Source organism: Tigriopus californicus, chromosome 4 (assembly GCF_007210705.1).
Source record: "Tigriopus californicus strain San Diego chromosome 4, Tcal_SD_v2.1, whole genome shotgun sequence".
In the NCBI taxonomy this organism is placed as follows: Eukaryota; Metazoa; Arthropoda; class Copepoda; order Harpacticoida; family Harpacticidae; genus Tigriopus; species Tigriopus californicus.
This window is the reverse complement of record NC_081443.1, coordinates 13,099,357-13,109,457: the sequence shown is the minus strand read 5'-3', so window position 1 is coordinate 13,109,457 and position 10,101 is coordinate 13,099,357. Positions and strand designations below refer to the sequence as shown.

The window sequence follows — 10,101 nt, the reverse complement described above, 5'->3', positions numbered from 1 at the left end:
CGCGTATATCCAAAGGGACCCCTATTTTGCCAGTGGTTTGTGGTTCGCTCAAACTCATTGAAACACAAGGAGAGAGAGCGAGAGAGAGAGGAAACGAATAAATTTGCATATTCGATTAAACAAGCGAGCCAACAAACCTCACCAACTAGCCCAACCAACCAACCAACCAACCCACCCACCCACCAACCAACCAACCAACGAAACCCACCCGACTGCCAGAGAGTTAGCTAGCTATCCACTCAGCGACATTCAACAACCAATGGATGGGTCCCGGAGGCTAATTTGAGTACTTTTGGCTCGCTCTTGATCCCAAACTGCATAAAATGTAGTCCATTGTTTGAAGAGCTACAACAGCATTCATTATGATAATCGTAAGGTTTTTCTTTATTTGCTTGGACCGAACAGAGAGTCGAGGAAACGCCAACGAGGGCTCCACCGATTATTGCTCGGAAATGGGTATGAAATTGGAATAGTTGTTTGGCCGATAATTGATGGCTAAGATGCATTCTAATGATTGCTTCGAACAGCCTTTTTGACTCTCTCTCTCTCTCTCCCTCTCCCTCGTTTGAGTTTAAAAAGCCACTGATCAAGTATAAGGCTCTGAATGGAGGCAAGTTGGCTAAAAGCCTATCATCATCATCTGGGAAGTGCGTCTTTCGCTTTCACAAAAGCGGTTCAATATACCTGTGAATCAATCTCGAAGCCTGGAATCGATCAGGAATTGTGACCCAAAAGTGGTTGAATTTGAAACCAATTAACCTTCTCTTCACATTCCGGACAATGGACCACTTCGAAACGAATGATGACTTGACAATTTTCGGATATTATTACGACACCACAATAACAACAATAACGACGCCAACGACGACGAAAACGACAACGACGACGGAATGTTGGGAGATGCTGATAATAATAGTCAATGACTGAGAACGATAACCAGAGGCAAACCCGCCCGATAGTGGCTTCTTCTGGTTCTCTTTGAGTGTCAGGGTTACCGGAAAGTCCTGTCACAGAATATTTGCACATCAACCCTCTCGTTGAGTACCTAATCATCGGTTACACACACACACACACACAGCCGGTCAATTTTTTCTACCCTCCCGTGCAATTCCAATATTTGTTGCCACCAAACGGCCATTTCTGCCAACCGTGGATGTTGGAAGATTTGACCCATGTGGCAACACTGATGCCTTTTTGACTCTTGAGCTGGCTGAGATTCAAGACTGGATTGTCTGTTTCTTGGCGAGGGTTTTTTCTCCTCCGCTTTGCTCTACTCTGCTATCTCGTTCTCGCTCTCTTCTATTCTGGAGTTCTTTTCAAATCTGATCGATCTCGGTATTTCTTTGAGAGTGATGCCGATAGAGGGGCCTCAAAGTGAATTCTTGAAATGGTATTAATTCCTCATCAAGAGACGATTAGCCAATTGGCTTAAAGAAATTAGCCGCCTGAACAAAGTACCTCTTGAGTAGGTAGGTAAGTAAGAAGGTAGGCGATCGAGGCTTGGATGAAATATCCCAAAAGTTTACTTTATTTGAACAGGGGGCAGCCAGTCCTTCTCATGGGCTCGCCTGACAACGTGCAGAGCTCGGGATTGGCTGGGAATTTTCCTAAATCTGATGAGAATTTGATCAGCTCCAGCTGAGTCTAAATGAGATTTGTTTCCATGATTTTCAACACTCTTAAACAATCACGATTGACTTTCAATCGATATTTTTCAGGGAAACACACATCTCGCTTCGTAAACGCGAGCAACGCCATGAATGGGCGGGGAATCCGATGGTTTTATTTTTTTTCTGCCCCGGCAATCAGGGTTCTTGATCCAGCTTCAGATGTTTTCCATGATTCCCCACATGGGCTGGAGTTGAGTGTCCCAGATCGATTATAGTTCACATTGAAGACTGAATTCTGGGAGTTGGCCGTTTGGTAACCCTGAGAACTGCTTATTCATGCGTATGCACCAAGCACTAAGTAGAGTGATGAATATCTTGATGACGATAAAATTTGAGACTGATTTGATGGCTCGAAAGACTTTTAAGCCCAAAGCGATCCATCATTATGTTTGACTTGACTGATGAAATCAATCAAATTCAAAGCCGAACAAGCACAAATCCGTTATGACTTACGCGCTGCCAACAAAGTAGCCTACTTGAATTCCAGAATGGGCAGAATCTTTCACTTTGTTCAATCCACTTCTTTGGCTCAAGTTCGTGCATGGAAATCGGCCATTGGACGAGGACTAAGCTCAAAAGCCATTTCATGGCCAGGCCTCCAGCTTTTCAAACCATTACATGACATTTATGGAATTCTAATCAGATTCATTGAAGCGGTATTTGACTTCATCCAGGGTGATATTAGCGGTAATGTGATCCCATTACGACGAAAACTACGAGAACCACGAGAACGACGCCGACCACCGAGAGATGAGGAGAAGTGATGCCTTCTTGAAACGAGTGAGCGACCGAACCATCCATCCAACCATACAACCAACCAACGAAGAACCGAACCAGTGAGGGGAAATTAATGAGGGCTCTTCTTTCCTCCACCAAGCATCACCTTCGGCCATGATGATGTGGCATGAAATATAGATTTGATAATAAACTTGATCAACTCAAGTCAGAGATCACCATTTGACATGGACACCACCACGAGAAAAAAAAAACGAAACCAAGTCAAGACACGTTGAAAAAGCGACAGAATCAATTCTTAAGATTCAAACTAAGGGAGGCTAGACAAGACTGCCAAATCGTTTAAGTGAAACATGCCGTAAAGAGGGGTAGAGCGGGTAAAGCGGGTACAGCGCCAGTTCTAATTCATTCAATTTGTGGAAACTGAGCTATTCTATTCTCGACGATTGTCTGGAGACTCTCATCAATTTCAATGAGTCAACGCGCGGACTCAGGGTTGCCAAAACAAAAAGGCCATCCTGTTTTTCGTTCTCTACTTCCTCCTCTGACAGAAAAAAAAATCAGGCAACAACGCTTTCTCCATCCCCATGAACTCTCCTAGTTCTACTTGTCTATTATCGGACATCTTTCTCCTTAGCCAACACCTACACTGGACTTGTACTCGTATTGTATGGTTTTACGGATCCCTGGCCATGGAACCTCCCAGATCGACCTGAAATGCTGTGTGGCCCTCATTGTCATGATGTTGTTGCATTAGTTTGCGCCCCATGAAATTGGCACGCGGAGACGAGGAATGGGGGGCACCCATCCTCCTCCATCCACATCCAACCAGGGTGGCTGCTTCTGTCTATCCCATCAGGCTAGAGTCAGTAAGCGAGTCTAAGATGTGTGCACAGGGCTCTTTGGACGAGGCGAAGACCGCCAAGATGTATGGGCCGGATCACCCCAGACCTGACCTCTTCAATGAATACTAATCCCATGTTAAACTAGAATCATCATCAATTTCATTGCCTTCATTGCCATCGCCATCGCCTCATCCAACCTACCAACCAACCCCCGATCTGTGTTGCCAATCTGAGGCCGCATTGGTGATGAACGCTTACTATACCGTACACAAGTGGCGAGCATGAAGAAACCAGGATTGCAACGGGTTGTGTGAGGTCTCGGGGTCTCATTGGTGAGTTTGTAATTGCCAGTAGTCTTGACGTCAATGCATCCAAAGTTTCCGAGGGTTTCCCTCCCAAGTTTCAAGATGACCTGTCTCGATGTCCCCCGTTCCATTCGGACATGAAGAAAGGGACTGTGAATTGCCCCCTGGAGAGTGAATTTTTGTCGCAAGCGCTATGTGTCCCGTAATTAACCACCACCAACTCGCTTTCAGTTACCTTGGTCCTGTATTTTAGGAAGGTGACTCTGAGCCACAGAGTGAAATGGGTCCAATTTAAGAAATTACACCTGTCAACACATGGGGGATGCGTCTTAAAGTTAAAGTTGGAACAACTGGTCACTGGGACGCCACAATTGTCACCAGGCAAGAAATCGCGAGCCCCATATTGAAAAAGATGTTATGTTTGTTGGTCAGAGGAAGAGTTATCTTTTCTGGACGATTTCGAATTTACTTAATTATCTGTTTGAAAAATAAAGTTTTCTAATCTAACTTGAGGAATCCTCAATCCTCTCATTCTATTTTGTACTCTCAAGTTAAGATTAACATTTCGCTCATTCTTACTAGAAATTGGTGTTTTCATTTAGCTGAAACAATGTACGTATATCAGGGCCCGTTAGGCATAGTTGAAAGTTAAGCCGATCATCTCCGTCTCTTGACATTTCCAATCTTTTTGTTTTTGGAGTGTGCAATGTTCTATGGCTTTGAACTTCAAGTCCTATTAACCTGAGTGCATTTCGACGGGGCTGTTTAGGCCACCGTCAAAGTAGTGATCCCGGATCGATGGGGGTCTTTCTTAGGTTCGACAATTGACTTCTGTCCAACTGAGCGAACAGTTGGTCCCGATTCCAGACCGCTCCATCCACGAGTTGTTTTACTGCTTGAGCTCAGCTGGATCGAAACGGCAAAACTGGGAAGGAACCGCGCCTGCGCCCGCGTCTTGGTCGATGTTGACAAGAAAATTGGAATCGTGACACGTGCTGGCCGAATGGACAAGCTGACTGACCCTAGCTAGCTACAGTTACATGCTAATTTAAGTGGATACCACAGAGCACCAGTAGAGTTCATTAGTGCTGGCTAGCCCTTCGTATGGCACAAAGCCCAGAGATCCCCGTGATTGAGTTCACATTGCATTCCAAGGTGACATCCAGGATCAACCTGTCCACGCTTGGACGGCGGAAACTCATTTAAGAGCAGAATCCAAGATGTCAGCCCGTAATTAGGGGCCCGTGGGTCACTTGGCCAAGATGGACCGAAAGAGGCCGAGTTTGAAGCGAGGGGCGGGAAAGCGAGCCACAATGACATTTGACTTGGAAATTTCCATAAAAATGCAAGCAATGTCCGACAACTATGCCATGCTAGAGGAACCAGAAACCAGCACCGGCCTCTGACTGAATGACTCAATGACTGACTGACTGACTGACTGGCAGGCAGGGATGGGTGGACTCAAAATGTGAAAAGCCCAAGCGATGAAAAATGTCAATCAGAACTGAAGGAATAGCAATATCGACAATATGATCCAGACCTTAATTGAGTTGTCAATCGGATTGTGAGAACCGACTTCTGACAGAAACAACCGTCATAGCAGCAGGCAAACCGAGATATGAGCTCTTTGAAGTCCTGCCCACTGAGATCGGCCACTCAGGGGGGAGAGATATGTAGTAAGCCGATGACTCCACCGAGATCCCTACTCCATTTTTCTGCCATTCTGTTACGGGATCTACTATGTTCAGATATTTACTTTCTGTATCTTGTTCCAATGACGCGACTCACAAATCTGAAGGAGGGAAAAATTCATTTGAACCACTTGCAATGTTGGAGCTGCGCATAGGCTTCATTGGGAGGTTCAATTACAGCTAATGAGACCAAATTGCCGTTGTTATCTGTCATAACAATTACAATAGACACACATGCACTATGCCTTCAGTACTCGTACCTACGTAGAACATACGCAGTAGTGCTTGAATGGCGAGATGGTCCAGTCCCGTTCATGCTCACTCTGGCCCCAGGATCATTGAAAGAAGAAATGGGAGACGGTAATCTCGATCTCTTCTCTCAATATATCATCCTTAATTTATGGTGCCTTGTATTATGACAGCTGTTACGAGGGCTCTTACGTTTTCACGACACGTCGAACGAATGTTCGAGGATCGAATCGGCTGGCGTCCAAGTTTCCTCACAGCCTCCTTTTCCGAGCCTTTGATATGATGATGATGTCTGCATTTGATTGAAAAGTGTCTTGTCTTTTGTATTGGTATTTCGTGTCAGCTTGATGAGCTGTTATGGGCTGGATTATCCTATAATTTTCTCCCGTACTACGTACATCTCACCATCTATCGGTCGGTGCTAGTGTTGGCGGTGGAGCTCAAATTGACGAAGATTTGATTTCCGAGTCTCAAAGAAAGAAAGAAAAAAGAAAGAGAGAGAGAAAGAGATCGAGATTCACACCTCCAAGGCTCGGCGCCACATCCAATTCACGGACAGACATCATCGCGTCTGCCCACCACCTCTCTTTGAAGTTCAGTTTAGAGCTAGTTTTGAGTCTGCTCTGTAGCATTACCTTACACAACCAGGGAGGGGAAGATATTACCAGGAAAGAGACTCATCGGACAATCCTCGAAATGACTTGTTCATTTAAGCCATTTTGTTCAAATTCTCTTACAGGGTTACCGCGTTGACGTTCTCTGTACTTTTTGAGTTCCCACATCTCCTGTTTGGCAACCCTCTGCACCCTCCCCGTCCCCCATAGGCTAGAGGCTAGAGGCTTGGGTGAGGAGGAGAGGAGGTGACAATGGGCCTGTGTGTTCATGAATCGGAGAGAAAATCACAGCTTATAACCGATCGTTTTGGACGAGTGAATTTCTCAATCGGAGTCGTCTTGATATCTTCACGGAGACAGGGGCGAGTCTCACCCACCAACCAATGATGCCGAAGCCCTCACAAGTTGATGAAAATAAAAGTGTCGAGGCTGAGGGATAATGGCAGAGTATCTACAATGCAATTTAGGTACAGTAAGCTTGGCGGTCCAAGAGGTGGGGGACAAATATCAATTGATAGGTACTGATACCGACCACCACCGTCACATCACCACATCAAACACCCCATCACACTCAAACGATTTCTTCTTCTCAGGTTACTTACTCACTTACTCGTCAACAAATCCCATTGGATCCTCTTCTTCTCTAATTCTCTGGTTGCACCTTTGGAAGCTCACGAATTTTTGCAACACTCAATGACTGGCAAAATACGAGAAAAAAAACGACTCTTATTTTATGCGGACTGTATGCGCTACACATGCCTGCCAGACATTTTTGCGTCGCTCCTCAGGCCTACCAATTTTCAAATTGCCCGTTTTACGGGTTCTTCATTTGTGCAAACTCTCGGCACAGATTCCTGCAAGACGTTCAGACGATTACGTTATTCTTTTCAGTTCAAATGCGAGTGTACGTATGGAAAATCGCATATTTCTTTAGTTGGAGTGCTGCAAGGAACAGTCATTTAGCCCATCCAATCTGACCTGGGATCTCCTATCTGTGCCCAAGGAGCGCATGTTCAGGGCATGCCAGTGGATCATCGATGTACTAGGGTTGGGAATCCCACAGAATTAAGCAAACTTCAAATCCGAATGGAATTATTCAAGATCATTTGATGACTTCATTTTTTTTTAAATTTCAAGTTCGGTCAGTTTATTCTGTGAGATGGTTCCGTCCGACGGGTTGACATAATTTTTTTGGACCTCAATATTGGTTGGGCTCGGAATATCAGCGCTCCTGATTTCAAATCGTTGCATAGACCCACATGGATTGTTGCATTTCCAGTGGGCTAAGAATAGGGCAGAGCAGACGGATATTATCAAATTAGCGGTCCACGAAAGTCAAGACGTATTATTTCCGAGGCGCCTCCGATCCGCTCAAAGATGAACTTAATACGTACGTGATATCATTTCTTGATAACCTCGGGCGAAGCCCAAATCAAGCACCATACTTGAACGGCACATCGAAACAGCCAGGGACTACTTTTCTTGGGGAACAAGTCCTGGGTTCGTGGAGGCACTGGATTTGGCTCGGAATGATAGGAGTCCACGGCATATTACGATTGTGAACAAGTCAAATTGGAGGCATTACCTGAGCGAGGTTGGCTGGCTTATAATTGAATAAGGCACGCTCATATATCAGATCTGGGAAGTTTTGGGCATTTGAGCATCCGACCATATCATCACTTGATAAAAGAAATCGAAAAAAGCCACCTCGTGGAAGCGCTGCTCGAAAGAATGAAATGGGGACTCTGTTGGATGCTGTAAATTCGACGAGCATGTTTTCGCAGTTTCGAAATTAGCATAAATTCATTTGAAATGCAAAGTATGTCCAAAAACCAAAGATCACGATGAGATCGTGAATGGTTTTCCTATTGAATCAAATCAGCATCCCACTAACACGAGATCCTCCTCCAATTTTCATAGCCCGATCATTATCACTCCTGGAAATAAGGACCAACGCCTGATCCAAGAAATTCATGAAACCCTCGTCTCCATTTGCGAGGTTTGATTCAAGTCACACAAAAATAATGGGATTTGCCCGAAAACAATTGTGGTCGAATACAATCTGGCTCATTTTTTTTTTGACTGGAAATGCGCCCATTCGATAATGCACCAAGTTTGGAGTGTGAATACGTACATTCATACGGTATTCCTTCCTCTTTGAGTATGATTAGGTGGGCCAGAACCGAACCGACATAATTTGAAGATTGGGAGAGAGGGACTTTAGGGGCATAAAATAAATATTATGGTAAGGCTGACGTAGGCTGAGAGGCAAGAAGAAGAACCTGTTTGAGAATTTGAATTTCAAATTTCTTCTCCGGGCTTAAAAGGTTAATGAAATAAATGCCCGTGCTGCCAGGCAGGCACTTATTTCAGGGTACGGTACTCGTCCATATTATAAATCTTCACCACCCTGCATTGCTAATTACGTCCACCAGACAAAAGCAGACACTTCACAATTCGCCTACCACAAGCCCAAAGTGTCCCAACTTTCCAACCAGTCACATGTGTGTCTTTCCTCCACCGATGGGTTGGGCCAAATCCCTCAGAGTCGTATTCCTAATCTTAATCGTCAGGGTTGCCAAGGCGACGCCACACAATTGGTTACGGCGGAACCAGAGACAGAGAGGAGTGCCAGCCATCTCGCTCGGGTCACTTGAAACACCGCGAGGAGATCCATATCCTAACCCCGATCATCATTATCCATGGCAGAGCTCCAAGTGCGGGTGACAAATCTCCGAGATTCGGCCTGGGCCATTGTCAACCCGCCTCTTTTTATAGCTCCGATAATACGTACCTACTTGCCGTTCGTCCGTCCCTCCGTCTACTGAATGGGAGAGAGGCTGCTGGTTCTTTCGTTCCGAGCAAAACCCCGTCGGGTTGGGCCGGGTCGGGTCAATCACTATCGGCTGGCTACTTAGTTCTCCATAAGTTGGTTCTAAGGGGACTTCAATTCAATTTGGCCATTTCTCGAAGAAAGAGACACCTTTTTAAGATGGGGGGGGGGGACGAGAGCTAAAGTGCTCCGATGATAGGGCTGAAATTGAATGGGCACACCGCCGAGAGACACAAAAACACGTGGATTAGTTGTTGTCAGTTCATACGAAGAATCATTAGTTCAAACAGTACACGATTGTACGACTGTACATATTGTCGAAGAATTTGGTACATGATCCAGGTTTTGTTTGTGTGTCTACCATGTGTGGTATTTGGAAAGGGGGTACACGGATTTTTTGCCACTCTTTCCATTTGGGCACTTACCCACCACTTATGGTAGGAATTTGCTGTAATTAACGTTGAGTTCTGTTGTGAACTAATTGGTTTGATGGTATCGTAGAAAGCTGATATGGTATGGTTGTCCTTTGCGATCAGTCAAGGCAAATTTTGTGAAAGGCTTCCCATTGAGTTTCTTGGTTAACAAACACTCTTTTCAAGAGTCTGTCTTAGGTCTAATAACCGTGAAAGAGTGCGAGGTAGAAATGCTCAATCTACAGTATAAATAGCATTTGTAGCATTTCCCCTCCGTATGTACGGTTAAAGCTCCCGCACGTTCGTTCTACTTCTCGGATAATCTAGATAAAGATAGAAGTAGCCAGTGCCTAATGATTGGCTCAACCCAATTGGCGAAGAGCTTTTGAGAGTCATTTCTAGGTGCTGACCTGACTAACCATTTACAGATATTTAAAAGGTGATGATGAGATCAGAGAAAACCGGGAAAGTGGCTAATTCCCCCTCAATCTAGGAGGCTCAAACACGAACTAATAGGATCCAAGTGGTGGCCAGGGCGAGTGATATTCCAGTTTCCTGTCCAACTTAAGATAACGGATAATTCGCTACTTTGGCCTAATGATGCCGCCCAAAAGACCTCAAAAAGAGCTTGAGATTCTCAAGACTCATTTCTGGCGCAAGATGATCATTTTCAGTCTGCCAATGCTGACATTGTTGGCCTAATTGAACCACCACCACCCCAACCACCAACCAGAACGAAAATGTGT

The 10,101-nt window shown here is 45.1% G+C and overlaps 1 long non-coding RNA gene across 3 annotated transcripts; it reads left to right on the top strand.

Moving 5' to 3' along the window:
* Positions 1-5,579: 5,579 nt before the first annotated feature.
* On the top strand, positions 5,580-8,077 carry LOC131879152 (uncharacterized). Of its 3 annotated transcripts, none has more exons than XR_009373104.1 (3): positions 5,580-6,576; positions 6,703-7,499; positions 8,030-8,077. It is a non-coding gene; the product is annotated as an uncharacterized LOC131879152 (long non-coding RNA). The 3 variants fall into 3 exon arrangements; XR_009373103.1 differs by lacking the exon at positions 8,030-8,077 and adding an exon at positions 7,576-7,991; XR_009373102.1 differs by lacking the exon at positions 8,030-8,077 and having other exon boundaries at positions 6,703-7,156; positions 7,247-7,989.
* Positions 8,078-10,101: the final 2,024 nt, after the last annotated feature.